The 27,554-nt window shown below is 38.3% G+C and overlaps 1 pseudogene; it reads right to left on the bottom strand.

The window, feature by feature from the left end:
* Positions 1 to 23,715: 23,715 nt before the first annotated feature.
* On the bottom strand, positions 23,716 to 24,698 carry LOC149186378 (uncharacterized; annotated as a pseudogene).
* Positions 24,699 to 27,554: the final 2,856 nt, after the last annotated feature.

Here is a 27,554-nt window from a genome sequence, read left to right as displayed (position 1 = left end):
TATTTAAAACTCAAGTATTGTTATTTACTATTTTATTTATTTATTATTATTATATTATCTTCATTATTTATTATTTATTCACGATTATTATCTTTTCTTTAATTTTTACTATTATTTATTTACCATTATTATCTTTTTTTTTTGTTTATCATTTATTTGCTTATATTTTAATATTATATTACATTATTTATTATTTTTATTATTACTAAGGGACATTACATACTCCCCCTCTCTAAGGAAATTTGTTCCAAAGTTAAGTTGAATCGTTTAACATTTTATTTATTTAGTTATTTATTACTTCACATTTTCCCTACACCCTCTGCTGAATTAGTATACCTAGCAAGCATTGAAAGTTTCCACAACACCTGGGAAATCTCAAGGAATCTCTGTCATTTTTCCCACTTTCGGAACTAGGCATAAGCCTCATTGGTCTGTACCATAGCCCAAGGCTCACGCCCGGCTCAAACCTCATCTTCCCCAAGGCAGACATTTGGTCCCAGTACTCAATGACTCTGGGCATCTCGCAAGGCTGGCCCACTCCCTCCACACTCACTAAGGTGCACAACCCCAGGCATCGAAGTCCTTACATCCCCACCAGACTTCGACATCCCAATCCAATATCAGACACTTGGCCTCCTCAAGATGGTCCCATAGTCCCTCAAGAGCTATCCATCAAGAGCTATACAAGACAAAGGAACCACTGGCATATGTAGTGTTGATTGAGTTTTTCCCCAACCCATATGGTGTTACATATTCTCCCTCATAGGTATGGGCTCCCATGAGATCATCAAATAAATTAGCCCTCTCAGCCCATTTGTGGAGTTCTTGATAGTCACCACATCTCAACATGCATCCACTACATTAGTTATAATCATAACATCAAAAAATAATCCACATGCCAACTCTTACATGTCATCATCATAACATAACATCATTGTTAATCACCACATTCTGAATAGTAAATAACTACATACTCATGCATGTCATAAAATTTGCATGCAATTACCACATGCTTTTCATCATAAAATACCCTCATAAGTTATAACATCAATATATCAACATCATGACATCACATAATAAATGAACTACATGTCAATATACTTCATATCATAACATCACATAATAAATGAACCACATGTCAATATACCTCATATCATAACATCATAATTCCTATGCTACCTTATGAATATCATATCTCTCGTGAGCATACAACATTATTATCGATCAACTAAATAAATAGGAACCACATGTGCATCATAATTCTCATACCATCATCAATATGAGAATCATCTCAATACTTATCAAATATATAACAATAATACACTATAAACATTCTTATCATGATTCATTAGAAAAAATCAATTTCATTTGCTTGTATAAACATTGAATACCAACTATGAACTAAGATTATTCAACATCCATTTAGGATTTAGGTTGTCTCATCAACACTATTAATGTTGTGTTCTCAACAAGATTCAAATTACTTTAAACAATCATTTCCTCTTATTTCAATAAGAAATTTCAAAATGTACCAAATAAGCATAGCCACACTAGCAGTGTGCTATAGTTTTGAAACGGTCTATTTACTTGCAAGTTTCACCATCTAGAGTCGTAATCTCTAGTTAAGGTATTGATGGCCTTACCATCATTCATTAAGTCATTTTTTCATTCCCAATACATTGACTCATTTAATCCAAATACATAACTCATCAATGACAAACAATTTCTAAACCTTCATTTTTTGTTTTTCATTAGTTCTTAAGCCTCAACTTATCTCCTTTACCAATGGTAAAACAATTATTATCTTTAATATCTATCTTTCATTGTTGGCTTGTCAATACTACCGTTGATTTAAAATGTGAAAAATTGAACCACTATTACCCTTATCATCCACCAAAACATTTAATATGCTTGGTGTGCTTGGTAACTTCTACCATTTGCCGTTTCTCACCAATTACAAGTATTCACAACTTCCAATCTTGAGACTTTAAAATTATATTAGTCGTCACCATGACCCTTGCCATTCACCCTTACTCATCATTCATGTCACTAAATCCATTCAACACTAACCTTAAGAGTTATTGTCATATAAGAGAAACACTCCTTCACTCATCACATAATTTGGTCCTAGGCTTTATTGCATTTTCACCTAGCAATTTCATACCATTCATTAGGTATACACCCCATGGGAGTTGTATGAGCTTCAATTATTTACCTCAATTCTACAATTCCATAGTGTGGTTACTATATTTGGGTACCATGCTCAAATATCCATTATCTTAACCAGTCATGAGAACATTTCCTTTATGTTAAGTTGCTTTTCCTTGTTTTCCTTTTTTTTTTGACTTGTGGAATTTTCACTAATCATGATTATTTTTCTTCATTTCCTTCCCACACGCATCCATGGGTTTGTTATTTTCTTTACTCTAAGAATTCCATATTGTCGTTATTCAATGTGGCACCTTATGTAACTATTAATAATAATCGACTAGGTAGGAGATTATTTCCTTTATGCTTAGGTGTTTCCTCTTTTCCCATATTCAACGAAAATTTTAGGGGCTAATATTCGCAAGTGGGTTAATTTTCCATGTTTTTTTCCAAAAAAAATATTTGCCATTTTTCATTTTTTCTAAAAAAATTTTGCCTAAATTTTATGGTATAAAATTATTTTACCTTATAAATCACAAATTTTTTATAAAGACTATATAACAAATCTTTAGTAATTTGAATATTTTTAGAAAAATATGACTAAACATTTTACAATTTGCATGTTAGGGACAAGAAAGGTTGCCAAGGTTTCTGAACTTTAAGATAAATTTTCATGGTTAAAATTTTCCCTGCCCATATTGTCTTCTTGTTTCCATCTCATAGGTGTTGATTTGGTTAGTGTCATCGTACTATATGTAGTGTATCAAGGTTCCCCTTACCATTTTTTTTTTTTTTTTTTTTTCCAAATGTTTGTTGACATAGTTCTTTTATTACCATTCTTCCATTCCTTAGAAGTGACATCCTTGAAGCAAGACAACCTATTAGACATTAACTATGAATTCGATCACCTAAAGCTCAATAATACTCTAAATGCATCTTCCAATTTGTTATCTTTAGATATGGTTTACCACCATACTTAAATTGGACCATTTCCCTAAAATTCTTTAGATATTGATTATTACCTTTTAAGTTCCATTATAAAGCAATGACTACATGTTAAAGGGATATTATTTAAAAAGTGAGATGTTTAGGTAAAAGAAAATTGCCCCTCTTGCAAATTACTATTTATTATTATTTTTAATAATATAGATGCATGTCCCTTTCTAGAACATTCCTTTTGATTAGTACCTGAAAATCTTTAAGGCACTTAAATTATGCAAGGGTTACTTGTCAAGCTTCTGATTTCAATAAATTTCTCTTAGATTTTAGAGAAATTAGATTAGAAAAACCCACCAAAAAAACTTCCAAAAAATCTCACTAAAAACAATTCCATAAATATATTTCACACTATCAAATTAATATTAATTAATTAATATTAAAAATATTATCGGGATTGAATCCCATATATATTACGAATACCATGATTAATATGATGAAAACATGAGTGACGTGAGTGCATAATATGTGCAGAATTAACTTGAGATCGAATCTCCTCCTACATTTTCCTTGAGAATGATGCAGTCTAGCTCCAGTACATCAAGATGGTTGGTGTTACCGCAAGTGGGGACGCTATATCTGAAACCGTTGCCAGGGAGAATCGAACGCGCCACCTGGAGGATTATTATTTATTATATTTTTTTAATTAATATAGATGCATGTCCCTTACTAGAACATTCTTTACTTTATCATTTCATATTCTTCAAGATTAAGATTAAGGTTAACATTCATTATTGATATAGTTTTATATTACCATTATGATGAATATTACCATTAAGTAAAACTGTCTGTATTGATCTTATGGTTCCTTCCTAGAAGTCTAAGACATTCTAATGACAAACAAAACAAACTGGAGCTATCCTTCTCTAAACATGCATTATGATATGAGAAATCAAGTGTTTCGTTCTTACCTTTATCCAAACGCTGTTGTAGAAGTCCAAGCTTTGTTGATCTGGATGAGCTCCTCCTTTTCTCCAAAACCTGCAATCACCAACAGTCAAACAATTAAATAGCACCTGATTATAACATAAAACAAAGCATATTCAACATATAGACCAAGGAGTACATGAAATAACCCATAAACAACAAGTTATTGAGAAGAATGGACCAATTTGCATTAAAGGTAATCAAAAGGAACCATTACAACCTGAGCCTTGGTGTTGTGCAAGCTCCTTCCAGGGTCCACAAGAGTCTTCCTCTACTTTGACAAAGCTCACCCACTTCCAAATAGAACAAGCAAAGATGGCAATCTCTCCTCACAAGCTTCTAAATGGGAGTCCTAATTCCTGCAGCATTTACCCTTAGAAATGTATAGCTTTCAAACTCTCCTCCTTCTGGCCCAATGCCTGTATTTATAGTACTCAAGAGGAGGTTAATCAGGTCCACCATCAATGGGATAATCCCCTCTTTGGGTGGGATAGCTCCCTTATTGATGGGATAAGTTCCTCTTTGATAGGAGTGCATGAACCATCTGGAGGCGCCCAATACACGTCGAACAACCTTCTAGAATGCTCTAGAAATGACCACAAGTAACTTTTTAAAGATGAAACTTGCGCATTCTAACCTTTACAGGGGGACGCACCTGTCCCTTTACATACAGAGCGTCTTTGGACGCAGCTTTTGTGAACATTGGGAGCGTCCCCGCAGGTAAGGTTGAGAGAACCTGCGTCCCCAGAGATAAATACATTTATACAAGACTTTCTCTCTTTTTTGGAGTTTGACATGGAGAGCAGAGGCATAAGACTTGCCTAAGAGGGTAGCATGACTGTTGATTGAGCCATACTAACTGTAAATAGTCATGGTGACATTTTTTAGTGTAACAGATTGCCCCCTAAAGTGCGAAGCCTGGAATAGATTAGGGTTTGTAATATCTAGGAAGGGTGAAGCGCTTTATCATTTCAAGGATTATCCCGTGGAGAGCCTGGTCAGAACCTGCAATTTTCAACACAAAATACATGTATAAGATTATATCATCACTAAGGTAGGCATTCCCATACTCAGATCAAAACTTTAACTAACAGACTAACTACTCTGATACAGGAATGATCTTGCAGTACATCACAGTCATAGACTTTTGTAGACATAGTATGGACGCAGCCATCTGTTTATGATTAGTCTACTTAGATAATGAATACAAAACTCCTCGCAGCCTGGATGGTGGAAACTAGATCCAGGGTCTTCATTTCTACTTCCCGAATTAGTACGATTCTAGCCATGCGAATAAATGAGTTGATGTCGAACATGGTAGAAACCACTTGATTACCAGTCGATGATGTAAACTGTTAACAAGCGTGAGAGAGACCACCAGTAATGTCAATGGTTCTCAAAGTACCCAGTACAATCCATGAGATGTGAATGAATGAGTTGATGTCGAACATTTCACGGAATCCTTCGATCGAAAGTCAATGATGTAAACTGACGTCAAAGGCGAGAAACCTGCCATTGATGCATGCAGACTTCAAGGTACTGACGATTTCTAAGTCATCTCTCTAGATAATGTGCTAATGTCGATAGAAAGCGACCCGTTGCAGGCAAGCCCGCAACACGAAATCATTGTTCAAGTTGAAGAAATGTTGCTGTAAGGACTGACTCAGGGGTGGTAAAATGGATGACAAGTATTTTGCAGATGAAAGTTTTGCTTGCAGACCTCTTGAACACATAACGACACGACAGATGGCTTGGTGACAAATAACTCAAAGTTAATCCCCGGAACCCGGTTAAAGACTTTCAAAGTGGTTTGATCAACTGTGAGGTAAAATATTTCCCAACCCAGGTGAATGAAAAGTGTCGTGTCCAAGAGTGGTAATAAATTTTCTTTTGAGACAAAAGGTAACAAACAGGTTCATTCTTTTTTTTTCCCCCCACCATTTCTGGCAAGTACCTCTTTATTTTTGACAAGCTTGAGGAGGATAACATATGCTTGATTATAAGCTCATCCTTCGGATGAGTCCAACCTAGTTTTGATTCGAACCCTAGGAAGGAGTGGTTCGTTCCTGTTTGTAATTGAACAGGTCCTTTACTGTGAAATGTTTAACGAGCCCAGTATAGGGGAAACTCGGTGTTTTTCAATTTTAGAGAGTCTGAAAAACTTAAGAAGACTCCAAGTTGAACTTTTTCGTAGATTTGTGTCCCTCAAGCCCGAAAAAGTATAAAATAATACCTGGGGGAACCGCTTGATCTTGCGACCAAGGAGTACTTTCATAATTAGTGCCACTGACCTGAAAAGTAAAAAGCGATCAAGGACACGTCGTTTTATTTCTGTATCGAGTTTGAAACGACAAAAACCCGGCAATCTTTTCCTGATTTTACGGTCAGAAAAGAGCTATAAGGGGACCGTCTTTTAATTCTGTTTTAACGAGTGTAAAAGAAATGCTCGGCAATCTTTTCATTTTTTAGGAGTCAGAAAAGGGCTTAAAAGATGACTCTGCGGTTTCACTTTTTCGTAAGTTTTAACGAGTTCGAAAAAATGATAAAAATGTACTCATGGTTTTCACTTTTTCGTAAGTTTTAATGAGTTCGAAAAAATGATAAAAATGTACTCATATGGCCGACTTTCAATTTAATTTACGAGCAGGAAAAGATGGAAAGAACTCGGCATTTTCATTTGTTTTACGAGAATGAAAAATAGCAAAATAATCTCGGTATTTTCATGAGTTTAACGAGTCTTGAAAATAACTGAAATTGACTCGAAATAGGTTTCATTTTTACAAAAGCTTGAAACAGAGAAAAACTATGCTTCAGAGTAGTTTCATTTTTACACAAGCTTGAAACAGAGATAAAACTGTGCTTGATGCCCCCTAAGCGTAACTGCTAGAGCGCATGCCTCCCAGCTTCATTTCATTCAACCAGCTGGATGAAATGAAGGTTGAGTTACGAGATCATTTGAAAGACTCGACCTAAACTATAAGAAAATTATGCAAAAAACTGAAATAACTAACCTAGATATACAACTTAACATCTATGAGATCTAGTCAATCTCTCGACTCAAATAGAGGAGGATTTGTTTCATTTTTTAACGAGCTTGACACAGGAAAAGAACTATGCTCGGATTCAGTTTCATGTTTACGCAAGCTTGAAACGAAAAACTATGCTTGTTATAAGTTCACATGCCCCCAGCATAATGACGCAAAACGAGGTACATGCCCCCCAAGCTTCATTGCATTCAATGAGGTGGATGGAATGAAGCTTTACTTTCAAGATCTTAGAAAGACTTGTGGGAGTTGTTTCATTTTTTAGTGAGGTTGACACAGGAAAAGAACTATCCTCAAAACCCTTGTTTCATTTTTTAAACGAGCTTGACACAAGATAAGGAACTATGCTCATAACTATTTCTACAATCTACCTAACAAAAAACTTTACTCTAAAAACCTTGATTCATTTTTTAACGAGCTTGACACAAGACAAGGAACTATGCTCATGATCCTTGTTTCATTTTTTAATGAGCTTGACACAAGACAAGGAACTATGCTCATGACTACTCTCTAAAATCTACCTATCTAACCTATCCTTGTTTCATTTTTTAACGAGCTTGACACAAGATAAGGAACTATGCTCAAAAAGTTCGCATGCCCCCAGCATAATGATGCAAAGCAAGGTACATGCCCCCCAGGCTTCATTGCATTCAACCGGCTGGATGAAATGAAGGTTTACTTTCAATATTTAACTTGAAAAGGGAGTTGTTTCATTTTTAAGGAGGTTGACACAAGAAAAGAACTATTCTCATACCTGATTCATTTTTTTAACGAGGTTGACTCAGTAACGGGAACTATCCTCAAACCTGATTCATTTTTTAACGAGGTTGACTCAGTAACAGGAACTATCCTCATATCTGATTCATTTTTTTACCGAGGTTGACTCAGTAACAGGAACTATCCTCGGACCAACTGATTCATTTTTTAACGAGGTTGACGCAGTAACAGGAACTATCCTCGGACCAACTGATTCATTTTTTAACGAGGTTGACGCAGTAACAGGAACTATCCTCAAAACCCTACTTTCTACAATCTATCTACATATCCTAAAATCTACCTGATTCATTTTTTAATGAGGTTGACTCAGTAACAGGAACTATCCTCTAACAACTGATTCATTTTTTAACGAGGTTGACTCAGTAACGGGAACTATCCTCGTACTATCCAATTTCATTTTTTAACGAGGTTGAGAGAGGAATAAACTATCCTCGTACTAGCCTGTTTCATTTTTTAACGAGGTTGATACAGGAAAAAACTATCCTCGTACACACTGATTCATTTTTTAACGAGGTTGACACAGTAAAAGGAACTTTCCTCGTTACAGCCTATTTCATTTTTTAATGAGGTTGATACAGGAAAAAACTATCCTCGTTACATTGATCATGGCTTCCAACTGGAAGAAAGACATGTCAATGGACACACCTTGATCATGGCTTCCAAAAGGTCTTCATCAGAAGGAAGAACACTTCTCTGGAAGGAACACATGTCAAGGGACTCAAAAGGGATAAGAACATCGTGTTCAAGTAATCCCATAGAGTTTCCCATGTTTTCAGTTACCGATGTAAGTGAGCCTCTCACTGTTGATTTACATCCGGTAATTGACATAACATTGGGAGCGTCCCTAGCGGAGTCGCCAATTTGTCACACGGAATCAGTCAAGAGTGCGGACACAACCGACCTTCCTAGAAGTCTAAGACATTCTAATGACAAACAAAACAAACTGGAGCTATCCTTCTCTAAACATGCATTATGATATGAGAAATCAAGTGTTTCGTTCTTACCTTTATCCAAACGCTGTTGTAGAAGTCCAAGCTTTGTTGATCTGGATGAGCTCCTCCTTTTCTCCAAAACCTGCAATCACCAACAGTCAAACAATTAAATAGCACCTGATTATAACATAAAACAAAGCATATTCAACATATAGACCAAGGAGTACATGAAATAACCCATAAACAACAAGTTATTGAGAAGAATGGACCAATTTGCATTAAAGGTAATCAAAAGGAACCATTACAACCTGAGCCTTGGTGTTGTGCAAGCTCCTTCCAGGGTCCACAAGAGTCTTCCTCTACTTTGACAAAGCTCACCCACTTCCAAATAGAACAAGCAAAGATGGCAATCTCTCCTCACAAGCTTCTAAATGGGAGTCCTAATTCCTGCAGCATTTACCCTTAGAAAATGTATAGCTTCAACCTCTCCTCCTTCTGGCCCAATGCCTGTATTTATAGTGCTCAAGAGGAGGTTAATCAGGTCCACCATCAATGGGATAATCCCCTCTTTGGGTGGGATAGCTCCCTTATTGATGGGATAAGTTCCTCTTTGATAGGAGTGCATGAACCATCTGGAGGCGCCCAATACACGTCGAACAACCTTCTAGAATGCTCTAGAAATGACCACAAGTAACTTTTTAAAGATGAAACTTGCGCATTCTAACCTTTACAGGGGGACGCACCTGTCCCTTTACATACAGAGCGTCTTTGGACGCAGCTTTTGTGAACATTGGGAGCGTCCCCGCAGGTAAGGTTGAGAGAACCTGCGTCCCCAGAGATAAATACATTTATACAAGACTTTCTCTCTTTTTTGGAGTTTGACATGGAGAGCAGAGGCATAAGACTTGCCTAAGAGGGTATCATGACTGTTGATTGAGCCATACTAACTGTAAATAGTCATGGTGACATTTTTTAGTGTAACAGATTGCCCCCTAAAGTGCGAAGCCTGGAATAGATTAGGGTTTGTAATATCTAGGAAGGGTGAAGCGCTTTATCATTTCAAGGATTATCCCGTGGAGAGCCTGGTCAGAACCTGCAATTTTCAACACAAAATACATGTATAAGATTATATCATCACTGAGGTAGGCATTCCCATACTCAGATCAAAACTTTAACTAACAGACTAACTACTCTGATACAGGAATGATTTTGCAGTACATCACGATCATAGACTTTTGTAGACACAGTATGGACGCAGCCATCTGTTTATGATTAGTCTACTTAGATAATGAATACAAAACTCCTCGCAGCCTGGATGGTGAAACTAGATCCAGGGTCTTCATTTCTACTTCCCGAATTGGTACGATTCTAGCCATGCGAATAAATGAGTTGATGTCGAACATGGTAGAAACCACTTGATTACCAGTCAATGATGTAAACTATTAACAAGCATGAGAGAGACCACCAGTAATGTCAATGGTTCTCAAAGTACCCAGTACAATCCATGAGATGTGAATGAATGAGTTGATGTCAAACATTTCACGGAATCCTTCGATCGAAAGTCAATGATGTAAACTGTCGTCGAAGGCGAGAAACCTGCCATTGATGCATGCAGACTTCAAGGTACTGACGATTCCTAGGTCATCTTTCTAGATAATGTGCTGATGTCGATAGAAAGCGACCCGTTGCAGGCAAGCCCACAACACGAAATCATAGATCAAGTTGAAGAAATGTAGCTGTAAGGACTGACTCAGGGATGGTCAAAATGGATGACAAGTATTTTGCAGATGAAAGTTTTGTTTGCAGACCTCTTGAACACATAACGACACAACAGATGGCTTGGTGATAAACGACTCAAAGTTAATACCCGGAACTCGGCTGAAGACTTTCAAAGTGGTTTGATCAACTGTGAGGTGAAGGATTTCCCAACCCAGGTGAATGAAAAGTGTCGTGTTCAAGAGTGGTAATAAAGTTTCTTCTGAGACAAAAGGTAACAAATAGGCTCATTCTTCTCTCTTTTCCCCCACCATTTCTGGCAAGTACCTCTTTATTTTTAACAAGCTTGAGGAGGATAACATATGCTTGATTATAAGCTCATCCTTCGGATGAGTCCAACCTAGTTTTGATTCAAACCCTAGGAAGGAGTGGTTCGTTCCTGTTTGTAATTGAACAGGTCCTTTACTATGAAATGTTTAACGAGTCCAGTATAGGAGAAACTCGGCGTTTTTCAATTTTAGAGAGTCTGAAAAACTTAAGAAGACTCCAAGTTGAACTTTTTCGTAGATTTGTGTCCCTCAAGCCCGAAAAAGTATAAAATAATACTTGGGGGAACCGCTTGATCTTGCGACCAAGGAGTACTTTCATAATTAGTGCCACTGACCTAAAAAGTAAAAAGCGATCAAAGACACGTCGTTTTATTTCCGTATCGAGTTTGAAACGACAAAAACCCGGCAATCTTTTCCTGTTTTTACGGTCAGAAAAGAGCTATAAGGGGACCGTCTTTTAATTCCGTTTTAACGAGTGTAAAAGAAACGCTCGGCAATCTTTTCATGTTTTAGGAGTCTGAAAAGGGCTTAAAAGAGAACTCCAAGGTTTCACTTTTTCGTAAGTTTTAACGAGTTCGAAAAAGGGATAAAAATGTACTCATGGTTTTCACTTTTTTCGTAAGTTTTAATGAGTTCGAAAAAGGGATAAAAATGTACTCATATGGCCGACTTTCAATTTTAATTTACGAGAAGGAAAAGATGGAAAGAACTCGGCATTTTCATTTTTTTACGAGAATGAAAGATAGCAAAATATTCTCGAGATTTTCATGAGTTTTAACGAGTCTTGAAAATAACTGAAATTGACTCGAGATAGGTTTCATTTTTACAAAAGCTTGAAACAGACAAAAACTATGCTTCAAAGTAGTTTCATTTTTACACAAGCTTGAAACAGAGAGAAAACTGTGCTTGATGCCCCTAAGCATAATTGCTAGAGCGCATGCCCCCCAGCTTCATTTCATTCAACCAGTTGGATGAAATGAAGGTTGAGTTACGAGATCATTTGAAAGACTCGACCTAAAACTGTAAGAAAATTATACAAAACACTGAAATAACTAACCTAAACATACAGCCTAACATCTATGAGGTCTAGTCAAACTCTCGACTTAATTAGAGGAGGATTTGTTTCATTTTTTAACGAGCTTGACACAGGAAAAGAACTATGCTCGGATCCGGTTTCATGTTTATGCAAGCTTGAAACGAAAAACTATGCTTGTTATAAGTTCACATGCCCCCAGCATAATGACGCAAAATGAGGTACATGCCCCCCAAGCTTCATTGCATTCAATGAGGTGGATGGAATGAAGCTTTACTTTCCAGATCTTAGAAAGACTTGTGGGAGTTGTTTCATTTTTTAGTGAGGTTGACACAGGAAAAGAACTATCCTCAAAACCCTTGTTTCATTTTTTAAACGAGCTTGACACAAGATAAGGAACTATGCTCATAACTACTTTCTACAATCTACCTAACAAAAAACGTTACTTTAAAACCTTGATTCATTTTTTAACGAGCTTGACACAAGACAAGGAACTGTGCTCTAAAATCCTTGATTCATTTTTTAATGAGCTTGACACAAGACAAGGAACTATGCTCATGACTACTCTCTACAATCTACCTACTTAACCCACCCTTGTTTCATTTTTTAATGAGCTTGACACAAGACAAGGAACTATGCTCAAAAAGTTCGCATGCCCCCAGTGTAATGATGCAAAGTGAGGTGCATGCCCCCCAGGCTTCATTGCATTCAATGAGGTGGATGGAATGAAGCTTTACTTTCAATATTTAACTTGAAAAAGGGAGTTGTTTCATTTTTAAGGAGGTTGACACAAGAAAAGAACTATCCTCATACCTGATTCATTTTTTAACGAGGTTGACTCAGTAACAGGAACTATCCTCAAACCTGATTCATTTTTTAACGAGGTTGACTCAGTAACAGGAACTATCCTCATAACCCTACTTTCTACAATCTAACTACATATCCTAAAATCTAGCTGATTCATTTTTTAATGAGGTTGACTCAGTAAAAGAACTATCCTCATGCTAGCCTGTTTCATTTTTTAACGAGGTTGATACAGGAAAAAACTATCCTCGTACACACTGATTCATTTTTTAACGAGGTTGACACAGTAAAAGGAACTTTCCTCGTTACAGCCTATTTCATTTTTTAACGAGGTTGATACAGGAAAAAACTATCCTCGTACACACTGCTTCATTTTTTAACGAGGTTGACACAGTAAAAGGAACTTTCCTCGTTACAGCCTATTTCATTTTTTAACGAGGTTGATACAGGAAAAAACTATCCTCGTTACATTGATCATGGCTTCCAACTGGAAGAAAGACATGTCAATGGACACACCTTGATCATGGCTTCCAAAAGGTCTTCATCAGAAGGAAGAACACTTCTCTGGAAGGAACACATGTCAAGGGACTCAAAAGGGATAAGAACATCGTGTTCAAGTAATCCCATAGAGTTTTCCATGTCAATTACCGGATGTAAATCAACAGTGAGAGGCTCACTTACATCGGTAACTAAAAACATGGGACCAGTTGCCACATAATTAACCCGTGGCAGGGTAGATACCACTTTAGAATCAAGAACATTTAGGGGTGTCATATTATTGGTAGTTGAGACAAGACTAGGGAACGAAAGCTGATCTACAGTCACAATATTTCCATTGTGAGGGAAAGACATCATGCGAAAGAGTGTCGATACGACAACTTTCATTGCATAAACATAGTCTCGCCCAAGGAGTAAATTGAAATCCAAGGGACCTCGAACTACCATAAGATCAATACAGACAGTTTTACTTAATGGTATAGTTTTATGAATATTTATATTAAAATTATTATACAAATATGATTAGCAATTATATATCCATATTTCAATATAGTTATTTAAAATACAACATAAATCATAAAAATAATTTAACATTACACATATTTATAAATGATTATATTTTTTTCTATAATATTTGAACAATAATTTTTATTTTTTTCAAATAGATAACATTTAACATATAAATATGGAGTTGTCTTTAGTGCGATTTTTTGGACTTTTCGGAATCCGGCGGAAAAATTTGAGGTGAAATCTTGATTTATGTTATTTAAATTGGTTTTTTTATTAGCACTTTGAAAAACCCTTAGGGCACTTCAATTATGTAGGGGTTACCCATCAATCTTGTGATTTCAATAAATTCCTGCTGGATTTTAGAAAAAACTAAATTAGAAAAACCCACCAAAAAAACTTCCAAAAAATCTCACTAAAAACAATTCTATAAATATATTTTACACTATGAAATTAATATTAGAAATATTATACTGCTTCTGCAACTGTATAAAAAGTAAACACGGATTTTTTTTTGGTATTGCATTGTGTAAGCCTGAGCCGATGTCGAAGCTGAAGCTGAAGACAACTATGGCGAGCATATGCGTAGGGATATGGAGACGAGAAAGCAACTTAATGGAGGTCGATAGATGGCAACTGCATGATACACGAAGGCCGCGTACCCTATTCTGAGACTACCACCTATAGACCATCTGCTTTACTCTCACCCTACATGAATATGCGACACCTATTAATACATCCAACCCTGTGTCACCTTGCTACTGGATGCATCATATGCTGCCAAGCACATCCCATGCCTAATGAATAGGTAACTGGATTAGAATTTACGTTTCTTTTCGGAAGGACCCTGTCCCGGAGGGACGTCACAGTCTTCATCTCGGGCTTATTACTCACTAAGACCTCACTACCCAACGTCCCTGGTTTTTTTGGACCTGACTCCCACCTGCTGTCTGTTAAAACTTTTGGGTTGCCTTCATATACTGGATTCCAGAGAAGTGAATTGGAAAGTTAATGTTTCTCTTGGGAACATAACGTTTTTCACTCGGGGTAACTGTGTTAGAATTTTAGTTTTCTTATCAGAAGGTCCAAGCCCCAAAAGGTTGTCGCAATTTCCATCTCGGCCTCATTACTCAACGAGACCTCACTACCTAGTTCTCATATTCTGCCTGACAAAAATTTGGGTCGTCTTCACATTCTGGATTTCAGAGAAGGGAACTAGAACGTGTTTGTTTTTGCTTGGGAGACTCGTGCTTAATTCGGCTGAGGCTTGGCTCAGGAGACCATGAAGTCTTCCAATGAGGTAAGGAGACTAACCTGAACCATATTCATCCCTTTGTTTACGATAAGTTTTATGAATACAAGGAAATACAGCTTCATATTTTCAAATATCTCCTATCTTCTATATTATGGATTCCTGAATGGTTTTTACATACATCATTAGATAATGTTTAAGGGTGTTGTATTCCTCATATGAATTTGATTTTTTAGAGGCTGAGGTCCCGACGTAGAAGTAGCAAATGTCCACCATTGACCTCAACAGTTTTCTGGAGGGTTTTCTCTCTTTCATACTCAGGGTTTCCAGTAAATGCACCTACACCCCATCCAACATCTGCATTATCTCTAGACCATGTGTAGACTTTAGTTTCAGAATTGGTCAATGGTGGTGCACTTGTAAGGGATGCATATGCTGCTGCATAAATCTTCCATAATTTCTCTCAAAGGCTGTAGTTTTCTCGGAATATAGTTTTCAAAGTCTCAGTCTTCCGAGTGTCGTGTGTTCACTCTCTCTTGTCACCTGGTTATTCTGGGCTGGAAAAATTTCCCGACACACGTTTCTAATTTTCTGAGACAGGATTTTGTATTGGATCGGGATTCAAATCTTACGGATTTTAGTGACGATTGTACTTTAGGAGATTATGTCAGACCTATTTGGTCAGTAACCACTGCCTTTTTTGAATTTCCTCATTTCGGACTTATCCTTCCCCATGTAAACGTCACTGATCTTTATTTCCTGAAGACTACTGGCTACATTGAAACTTGTTTTCCTCTTGGAAAGAGAGTTTTCTTATTCTCGAGGTTTCATTTGCCAGTCTTCACGTTATGTGAGACTTTCCCTCCCTCTCTGGGCCATAACTTCTCTGGGTATTATGTTCAGTGGGTGTTAGTTTCTATTTATAACCCGATCTGGAAAGAATCAGTGTTGGATTTCTCGATACACCAACTAAAATGGGGGGTGGGAATTTTGAGGCATGGACTTTTCCTCGGATGCATCGGCCACGGAGGCTATGATATGTGCCACTATACAGGCCGAGGCCTTCCAAGGTGTCGCTATCCTATCAAGTGATTGACAGTACACGCTGGTAGATGTGGTAGTCCGACCCTCTATGCCAACCGATGACCTGGGCGGTGATGACCTGCCACAAGCACGGAAAGTGTAGGAAGGTAGCCAAAATGATTATCTACGGAGGGAAAACATAGATGGTGAACCATCGAATCGTTATAAAAAAAAACCTGAATTCTGTCAAAACCATTCCTCTGCCCACGACAATTAAACTAGACAGTATCTATCTGACTGACCGCATTGCGAGTCTTTAGGAGAATGCCCTAGTTGGTCGATGGAACTTTCCAGAGATGGATGATGCCAAGATGCGAAAGTGGCTTGGACTTCAATGGAAACCACTGCTGGGTTATATTCCTATAATAGAAAAACTCATGAAAGACTGGTATTGTTTTCATTTTTTGAGTGCTGGAGATCTGGATATCATTCAAAATCTCCCATGGGTATACGGAAAGAGTTTTCTTGCACTTTACAAGTGGTACATTGGTTACAATCCATTGAAGAAAACTCTTTCAAATAACTTTATATGGGTCAAGCTCCTTGGCCTTCCCCTTGAATTGTGGTCAAAGGAAACTCTAACCGAGATAGGAAACGCTATAGGAAGATGTGTCTATGTTGATCCAAAATGTCTCGGGGAAAAAGACAAGCGTGTGGCATGGATCCTCATAGAAAAAGCTTACAGGGGTGGGTTTCCTGATCACATCGAGCTATCTTGGAGAGACCTAAAGATAAATCAGAGACTGGACTTCTGGGGAGTCCCATTCAGATGCTCGGCATGCCATAGGACATGCCACTTAATCAAAAACTACCCTCGGCGACCTGTCAATTTTAATGGCCGGATGCATCAAGGAAAATTCCAGTCAACAACAAACAGGCATAAGATGAAGTCTCATTTCTCAGGCATGTCAAAGATATCACCTTCAATCAGTTTATCTCCCATAGAATCTGGCGGCCTAGCAAGGGCAACTATTCTTGGAGATAAATCCAACCAAACTCCACCTTCCCTGTATAAGTTAAATTCACAGGAAATTTCTTCTCCATCATTAAATCCCCCGAGTCACTATATTTTGCCAGAATGATCTAGAAGGCCAGCTTACCCACTCGATAAGAAGGCTTATAATCAGTTTTACATGACCCCCTCGGAACCCCCTGCTGATAAAGAAATTCCTCTTCCTAATCCACTCCCCCATCCATACAATGATTTTACTGCAGGCTCCCACATTACATTTATTCCATCATTCTCTCCATCACCAAAAACAAAATGACTCCATCTGAGAAAGGAAAAGAGCCTTATGTATCAACTACTCCTCTAAATTCCCATGTCTCTTCACCCACTAACTCGGTAGGTAGCGACCTAGACTACCTCCTAAGCAAGAAATCGCTTGAACTTCGTCCCCTAACTATTCATAAACCTCGGAAGCCTTCCCCTCCTCATATAAGCCCAAACTATGCAAAAAACATCATTGTGAGGAGAAAAAATAACAGGGGCAACAGACACTTTGGGGTAAGGATGGATTCTACAGGCAAAGGAGTACATAATATTTCTCTTATAGATGTTCCTATCATTGATATGTCTGAGAATGGGCCTCTTAGAGCAAGTCTGCCCGAGAAGAACCCTTAATGACTTTCATCCTTTCTATGAATATAAGAGGTCTCGGGGCGGACCAAAATTTTTTGGCCCTGAAGAATCTATTTTATTCGGCCCAACCTAAAATCATCTTAATCCAGGAAACCATGCATAGTACTCCTGTCTCTATTTCCTACTTCAGGAAAATGTTCCCTACCTGGCATATAGCTGCTTCTGAGGCCAATGGACTATCTGGGGGTCTGGCGGTCTTATGGGACCCCGAATAGATTAGGGCTAAAGCATACAAATGTTTTACTGGCATACTCATCTCTGCTTCTATTCGGGGTAAGGACTGTCCTATTAACATTTTGAACATGTACACCCCTTACAAGAATAGGTTCCCATTCTGGGAAAAATTATTTGCATCAAAATTTTTTGACATTGAGTCTTTGATGATCGCGGGGGATCTAAATGTTACTCTAAACTCTGAAGAAATATGGGGGAACAACAGGAAAAATGACCCACTTGCTGATTGCATCATATATGAGCTGTTACATAGAAATCTTGTTGACATAAACCCACCTAGAATGCAACCTACATGGGACAATGGAAGGATAGAAGGGGCATATATTGCTAAAAGACTTGGTCGATTTGTTCTACATGTTAGCATCATCGACTGACTGGGTATGCCGACCACAACAATTGGAAATTGCTTTATATCAGACCATAGACCGATATTTCTTAGTTGGAGAGAAAAGGGTTTTAGAAAAGGGTACCCGTTCAAGTTTAATAGGTCATGGTTAGAAGATCCAGAATTCAATGAACTTATAATAAGTTCTTGGAATGATTTATCTTCTACAAATAACATGCTCCCTTATATGACTTTTAGGGATAAACTTTCTTCCATTAGAAGGCTTGTTAAAGAATGGCAATACAAGAAAAGACAACTTAACAGGAAGGCTCTCCGGGAAATGCAAATGGAACTAGATAGCATTTCTGGAGTTTTGGCTGCTCACTTACTTCCATTTAACATGTGATGTCGTATAAAGGAGCTTGAAAGGGAAAAGCAAAAGGTTCTGGATTAGGAAGAAGCATCATGGAGACTGAAAAGCAGGGCTATTTGGCTTAAAGAAGGTGACAAGAACACAAAATTTTTTCATAGGTTTGCAAATTTCAGACGTGAGAAAAACACTATATGGAAGATAAATGACGATCAGGGAGGCTTTATATACTCACAACAAGACATCTCAAATGAAGTTGTGAAATTTTTTGAAAATCAATACAAGCGATCGGGAGATAGCAAGATACATGACATTTTATGGGGCATTGATCTTTACCCACAAAAGTCTAATGATGCACAAAATGAATGCCTTTTCCAGCCAATAACAGAGGAAGAACTGTTAGAAGTCATGAAATCCTTCAAGAAGGATAAGTGTCCAGGCCCGGATGGCTGGACGATTGAATTCTTCATCCACTTCTTTGACCTTATTAAACATGATTTGCTGAGGATGGTTGAAGGCTCTCGAATATCAGGTAGCATACATCAACTTACTTCCTCCACTTTAATAGCAATCATTCCAAAGAAATCGGAAGCAAAATCCTTTTAGGATTTCAGGCCTATATCCCTCTGTAATATTTCCTTGAAAATCATTTCAAAAATCATTGTTGAAAGAATTAAAGATACTTTATCTAGATTTTTAACTAAGGATCAACATGGTTTTTTAAAAGGAAGGAATATATTGGATGCTATTGTGAACACACAGGAAAGCTTGTTCACCATGCATACTAGAAAAAGTGAAGCAGTCATATTGAAAATTGATCTTCAAAAGGCATATGATTGCCTAGACTGGGGTTTCATCATATGTTTACTTGCAAAAATTGGTTTGAACTCTAATATGATAAATTGGATCATGGCATGTGTCGAGCAAGTTAATTATGCCATCATTATAAATGGGCTTCCTTCCTCTTATTTCTTAGCTGCCAGAGGACTGCGTCAAGGCTGTTCCCTATCCCCCTTATTATTTATCTTGGCAATGAATTCATTAAGTCTCCATATTAACAAGGCAGTGAGCGAAAACAGGTGTCGTCCATTGAAGATTTGTAGAAACAATTATATATCACATAATTTATTTGTAGACGACATACTTATATTTGGAATGTTATGCAGACTCACCTGGATATGTTTACATGACATCCTGAAAAGGTTTCAAAAAGCTACAGGATTACAAATAAATGAATCCAAATCAGCTTTCTACCATAATGATGTTAATTTGGAACTTATAGAATGTATATCCTCTCTGTTCGGGATAGAGGCGTGGTCCATCAAGGATGGAATGAAATACTTAGGATTTCAGTTAAAAGCTAAGGGATATTCTAAATTGGACTGGCAATGGATACTAGACAGGTATTATAAAAGGATTTCAGCGTGGGAATACAAATGCCTTTCCTTGGCAGGCAGAGTTATTTTAGCTCAATCAGTTCTAACACAACTAGCTGTATACTAGGCTCACTTATTTTTTCTTCCTGCAAGTATCATTCAGATGATGAACAAGTTAACTGCAAACTTTATATGGGGTGGTCAGTCGGAACAAAGAAAATATCACCTATCTAGACTATCAGATATCTCTTTGCTAAAGAATTTTGGAGGATGGGGCGTTCTGGATTTGCGGACCTTTGGAAAGGCATTATTATGCAAGTCTCTTTGGAGAGGGATTTTTGGAGAGGGTCCCTGGAGCAATACAATAAAAAAGAAATATATGGCCAACAAGGATATTTCATACTGGTACAGGTTGGGAAAGATTGGATCCGCTTACGGATCGGCAATATGGATGAGTTTCCGCAAGGTAGAAGCTTATTTCTTAAAAAATTTGGTATGGAGTTTCCAGTCTGGTAATAGGATACTCATTGGGATTGATCCATTCTTGAGTGGGGGGAGGATATCAATTTGCCTGAGATGCTTCTAAATTTCTTTCATAGGAAGGGTTATTTTGCTTGGGACAAACTTATTGCAGCATGGCAGGGCCCTTTCCCTCTTTGGAAAGATGTTGACAATATGGGGATGACTGATGTATTGGCTCAGCAGTGGAAGAAGATCAGAGACTGTTTGAGAAACTGTGGCATTTACCGTTCTTTGGAAGATGACGTCCTCATCTGGAAAGACACAAAAGGAATTGTCCCTGTACGTGTAAAGGACATTTACTCAAACCTGATAAGTTTAAAGGTTGCTCTTACTAGCCCAATTTTTCCAATAATACTTTGGAAATCTGGATGTCCTTCCAAAACAATATATTTCTTATGGCTGGTCTTCCACAACAAAAACCTGTCATGGGATAATTTTCAGAAGAGGAGTTGGCACGGGCCTGGGTAATGTTTAATGTGCAATTCTGCTGTGGAAAGCAACTATCACATGTTATTTCAATGTCATAAAACTCAGCAACTATGGCATGCCCTGGCTGATTTATATGGTTTCCCTCATATTGCTCATGCCTCTACAAAAGAAGCATTCATTTGGTGGAGTGGTCATAAAGAGTCATGGCGGCCTTTAGTTATTATTTCCCTCTGGTGCACATGGAGATAGAGGAATTGTTAAACACACATGGACAGCACAAAAGATATGAATGATAAATCATGTGAGTTCTTTTTTTTATTAAGATCAGATATACATTTATAGTACAACATATGACTCTTGGGTTTCAGATCCCAAGGTCTCTTGGACTGCTTAGTCTTTTCGGCTTCCACACTAACCCTTTAGGATTAGGTGTCCAACATTCCCCCCCTTAATCCGAAGGGTTATGTATGAGTCCAAGAAGAGAGCTGTAATACAAAATGTGCAAAAATGCATGGCAGCACTAGGCTGAATGTGCTCTATGAAATGTTGGTATAAAGGGCGGTGGTTTAAGGATGACCACCAACACTGGAACGCTTAGTGCAGTTCCCGGAACTCTTCCAAAACTGGCAAGAAACTGAAGTTTTCTGCTAGAGGAAGTGATCCTATTGTTTCAAAGAGGGAAACCTTCAACCATAAAAGGGAGGTCTCACCCCACATAAAAGGTAAAACTTCAACCTGAAAAGGGAAGTCTCAACCTGTGATGGTTTAAGGATAACCAACAACTCTGGAATGCTTAATGCAATTCCTGGAACTCTTCCAAAACTGGCAAGAAGCTGGTGTCTTCTGCTAGAGGATGTGTTCTCAATCTGTTCACGGGCATCTTTGTCTCTGGCTACAACTCTGAAACTGGTGTGGCAAGTTGTGGCTCAGGCTCGCTTGATGTGACTTTGAAGCTTGTAGATGACCATCATTTCTCCCCCTGTCAGATACAAGGTGAGAAGATGGAGAAAACTCAACTGCAAGACTGTTCAATACTCTGGAACAAATTCTGATATGTGTTTGGAATATCTTCTTGGCTGTTGATGCCCATTGCCAAGAAGCGATCCATCCAAGATGAATATTTGTTCTTGCAGGATGTTTGTTTCTGAAGCATCTGTGTGAAGAATGGCTGGTTTTATGACAGTGCTCACATGGATGAAGATCAAAACAGTGATCTTTCAGATGGCCAACTCGGTCACAGTGTTGGCATTTCACGATTTGTTGTTTTTGTTGTTGTTGTTGCTGTGGAAGAGGGGCAGAATCTGGAACAGCTGAAGCTGAACTGTCATGAGGAGCAGGTGAACTGTCATGAATGAATCCAGCACTCTGAAACTGAATGGGCTTGGCATAGTTTGGAATATGAAAGGACAAGTCCTTGTCATATCCAAGACCAGTTCTGTGCTTGTTGTGGACAAGCTGTTCCCAAGGTCTGATGATGGGCTTGGGAAGTGCAAGCTGAACCTCTGCATCTGCATGTACAATTGCTGCTTTATCTGAATGAATGGTAACATTATTGACTTGCTGTTTATGGGAGTCTGTTTCAATCCTCTGAGCAGAAACAGGTTCAGAATGATGACTCCACTGCTGTAATTCTTCCTGCTGCAGTTGTGATTCAAGCTGCAAAAACTCTATCTTTTCTTGTGCATATTGCAGACATGTTTGAATGTCTGAAAGAGAGGCTTTGTTAATTTTGACTGTGCTGTTATCAGTGGACATGATTAGAGTTCTCAATAATTCTAATATTCTTTCAAGCTTAGCCATTTTTCTACACCTTAAAAAACTCCAAATCCCACAGAAAAATGTAAGCTGCTAAATATCTTCAAGTTGCACAAGAGAGACCTATAGCTTAAATCAACCAGAGATATCTTGAAACTGTCAAAATTGTACAAATATCACCAGACTTTTAGAGATTCTGTTCTTTAAATTCAGCAAATGTTAGGAAGAACAGTGGCTGTAGATAAGTGTAACCACAGAAAATACAAGTTTGTAGCCTTGGGGCTAGATCATTCTTTATGGAAGTCGCTGTAGAAAATACAAAGTTGGCCTTGAATTTGAACAAGCAGCAATAATTTCCCTTCCAAGTGGTCCTCATTCAAGTTAAGTCCAGAAATTATTGAGCGCAAGACAGAACTTGCACCAGTAACTCCTATGCTCAGCTAGACAAATTTAATAACTGATATTCATTGTGCTTCTGCCTCAGAATTGATTGCTGTTTGCATGGGTTAACAATAGGCACGTTCTGGACCTTTCCCAGTTGATATACAATCACCACGTCCTCAACACATTGGAAAACCAGTGATAAACCTCTGCTCCTAAGCAAATACACAGCAAAGCATGCAGTGCTGGTCTCCTAGACTTATATCCGCTAACTTAGTATGACCCCCACAGAGTAAGAGTAATCGCCATGCATTAGTGTAATCTCAGTTACATTTCACAAAGGTAATACGTCTGACCAAAGTCACAAATAATGCTCACGGACTTCCCCTAAATTTGATTATTTGGCATCTACGCACAAGGGTAGGCCCCACGTCCAGCAGAAAGGTGTACGACCTGGGTATGATAGAGAATGGGTCCCACAAATAGCTTATTCAGTCCAGTCTCCTACACTCAGTCCACAAGAAATTCGTTCAGTAGATGATATAGCTCGTGGATTTAGCCAAGTCCTCGAACTGCTCTTCCTAAGAGAGAAATGACTTGAACATAAACGACGCACTATTCAAAATGACCAGAAAACCTTGTAAATTGACTCCTCGAACCAGACCAACCCAAAATTTCCGCTACTGCGCACAATACATAGCTCTTCGAATAGGCATTCAAAATAAATTAAAATTATTGGAAATATACTATAATTAATTAATATATTGGTGATCTGTGGGGAACACCCTTTCTCCTGCTAGTTGATGGCCGGGCAATAGAGTGGGGCGCAGCTACACGCCTGCATATTTTCTTTACCAAAGGCATGTCTATTTCCGAACATGTCAACATCCAACGCACATCGTTAGCATTGGAGCCAGAACATGTCTCTTCTAACATACTGCTAGCCGATAATTCTTCTCTGATCTCTGCAAGCTTTCCATCCTTGGAACTAATTTCTCTTGGGGAGAAGTCAAAAATATCAGGAAATGGCAGCGAACTGCAATGGTACAGTAATGTAGATAAATCCTTTTCTTTATTCAGCACAACATTTACCTTGCACGAAACCGAGCAATAACAGTACGCTTCTTGCAGACTTCTGTCACAAGTTTGGCAAGAGTTTACCAGTCCTTTGGCGGGCCTGGATTGGGGTCGCTTCGCACCTGAAGAAGCCGATGCGACCGATGGTTGGGAAGACAATGTTGACATATACTTTTGCTGCAATCGATGCAAAAAATGTTGCTTTTGTTTTTCTTTAATTCTAGATGCTTCGAACAGAAATGACCAAGGTTTTCAGAATGACTTGAACAGAAACGACCAACAATTCTCTTCCTCAACACAAACTATTCAACGCGCACTAAACTTAGAGACCTCCAACGCACTCCGTCAATGATGGAATCCTTCGACGAGTCTTTCTCCCAGCTGATAATTATTTGCAGTCTTGGAATGAATTTTAAATGCAAATAGTCCCTTCAACATTTCGTTTCAGCCTTTGGCAATGAAGAAATCGCCCAGAATTAAATACGCTGGTTGATTGACATACACAGGTGACAACACGGCTTGCATGTGCTCCATCTTCCATTTTACCGCAGAATATAACCACCATACTCCAGATCCTCCTAACTGCGAAACATAGAATACCAAATGGTCTTCACAGAGCATAAAATACACACTGAAACCAACTCAGCATCTCTGACATAGCCAGAAAGTAATGCAAACATAGATTAACCAGTTCATTTTAGAGAGTGTTTTCCACAGAACCCCTAGGTAGTCAAACCTTTCCTTGCCTGAGCAATACTAACCATTAAACCACCCCTAGTGCACTTAATTATGCCAAGACAAATTTTGACATTTAGTGAAGGAAATAAGTATATCCCACAAGTAGTGAAAAGAGATTTATACAGAAAATTGTGACATAATTATCCAGATGTTGTGGTTGCTTGTGCACAAGTATCATATTGTGCCTCCGGGGATTCCAGCACAGCCTCGTTGTATCAATAACGATTTGCCCATTTACATAGTGCCGTCAGCACACTGGCATGTAAATGTCTGCACCACCAACAACTTCAGTTTTTCTTTCTCCTGTTTTACGAAATGTAAATGATGCGGCCTTACCACACAGCTCACAGCGTGACTTTAATTTAACTACAGAATCGGCTATAGGTATCAACTCAAGAGCTGATCCAAAGCTCTTCCTCAAATAATCCCCATCAAGGCCAGCAACAATAACAGTTTTCCCATCTCGTCGAGTGCATAAAACTGTGGGACAGTATGATAATCTTTTTCAAATTGCTACATACAGATGCAGCACAGCACATGGCAGAAGCGTTTTCTGAGCGTTATAAAAAAAAACGAAGAGAATACACAGTGGCGCAGAAGCGTTACTACACAGTGGCGCAGAAGCGTTTTCTAAGACCGACACAGTTCTGAGAAGAATTTCAGTGGATTAGACGGAGAAAACAGTTCTGACGGGGAGCAGGAATAGAATATGTCAGGGCAGCGCTTCTTTTACAGAACGTTTATAAACAGTAAAGAGCGCAGGCATAATTCAAAGGACAGAGCGCATGCAGTGTAGCAGCTAATTATATGGAGAAGCAGCACTGACATGCACATAAAAAAGGCCACAGAAAAACAAGTGGCTCTGATACCATGTTAAACACACATGGACAGCACAAAAGATATGAATGATAAATCATGTGAGTTCTTTTTTTTATTAAGATCAGATATACATTTATAGTACAACATATGACTCTTGGGTTTCAGATCCCAAGGTCTCTTGGACTGCTTAGTCTTTTCGGCTTCCACACTAACCCTTTAGGATTAGGTGTCCAACAAGAATTATAGAATTTTCAAGGATAGAAAAGTGCCTTTCATGGGTGTCCTCGATAGTCTTGTATCCCTCTATAACAATTTACCTGCAAAATCTTCCAAGAGAAAAAAGTCCAATAAAAAAGTACAAACACATGACCACATAATGCTTCCAAGAGCATATTTTGATGGAGTAGCTCAAAATAGCTCTTGTGGTTGTGGGGTTCACATCATTATGGAGGAAAATTTACAATATCTTATTTCCTAGAATGGGGGAAAGGGTACCAATTGCAAAGCCGAGGCGATGGCTCTTGCGGGTCTTCTCTCCTTTTGCCATTTCCTAAACATACATTCCCTTGCAATTTATGGAGACTCCAAAATCATTGTTGATTATGTATCGGGAAAGAACCATATCAATAAACCACATCTTGCAGGCTGGATGGACAAAATCATGTATCTTTGGAGGAGGAAGGAAGGATGCTCCATTCAGCATATCTACAGATCTCAGAACCAGCAAGCTGACATTTTATCCAAGGAAGGTCTTCTATCGAAATGAGGTATCTGGAACATGAAGGTAATATCTGATGGAGAAATTTTCTCCATCCAGGAATTTTCCATCCCTTGGTACTTAACTTCAATTTTGCTGAACCCATGTATGCACTGTTTTTTTGTTTTTTTATCTCTCCAGTCTACTGTTTGTTTATGTACTGGTCGAAGTTAAAGCGACAAATTTGAACATTGCTGATTATCACATAGGATCCTATATTCCTTCGTGAACTGTGTTCTGTCTTCTATCTGCAAGCTAATATGGCTGACTATCTTGATGGACAAAGTTTCCTTTTGTGGAATGCCACATTTCCCATCTTATCTAGATAATTTTGTACAGATTTCTCCAGCTTCCTTAAGCTCTCATGATGTACTATCTGTTCATTATATATCTTATATAATATAATTAATCTTTTTTCGCTCTGAAAAAAATGAATGGAATCCCACATAGATTACAAATACCATGATTAATATTAAAAATATTATCTATGGATTGAATCCCACGTAGATTACAAATACCATGATTAATATGATGAAAACATGAGTGCATAATATGTGCAGGATTAGCTTGAGATCGAATCCCCTCCTACATTTTACTTGAGAATGATGCAGTCTAGCTCCAGTACATCAAGATGGTTGATGTTACCGCAAGTAGGGACACTATATCTGAAACCGTTGCTAGGGAGAATCGAACGCACCACCTGGAGGATCGTCTTCTTGATCTCGTGCTCCACGGTGCACCGTTCAAGTCGATGACCTCACGGCAGACATGCGGGAAGTTGAGGTCGGCCAGGGTTCGAGTCTCTGGCTTCTCACCTTGGGCTGCCTTGGAAAACTCCTGTATGAAGGCCAGGATCATGCCATCCGGATTTAGACGCTTCTTGAAGGCCACTGCAAACAAAAGCGGGGGAGCTTAAGATTGCTAAGCATTGTTTTTTTCTTGGGATTTTGTGCGACACTTTTTCCCTAAAATGAAAGTAAGAGGGAATCCATAAGTGGTGTTTACCAACGCTTCCGGTATTTATGTTTTATTCTTGATTGGGGTTGGGGTTTTGTGTGTCATTTTTCCCTCTAAAATGTAGGA

Source organism: Pinus tabuliformis, chromosome 3_1 (genome assembly GCF_031772625.1).
Source record: "Pinus tabuliformis cultivar Carrire ecotype Pingquan chromosome 3_1, CPIR1, whole genome shotgun sequence".
Taxonomy (NCBI): domain Eukaryota; kingdom Viridiplantae; phylum Streptophyta; class Pinopsida; order Pinales; family Pinaceae; genus Pinus; species Pinus tabuliformis.
Note: the sequence above shows the minus strand (reverse complement) of the source record. Positions and strands in the feature narration are given on the sequence as shown.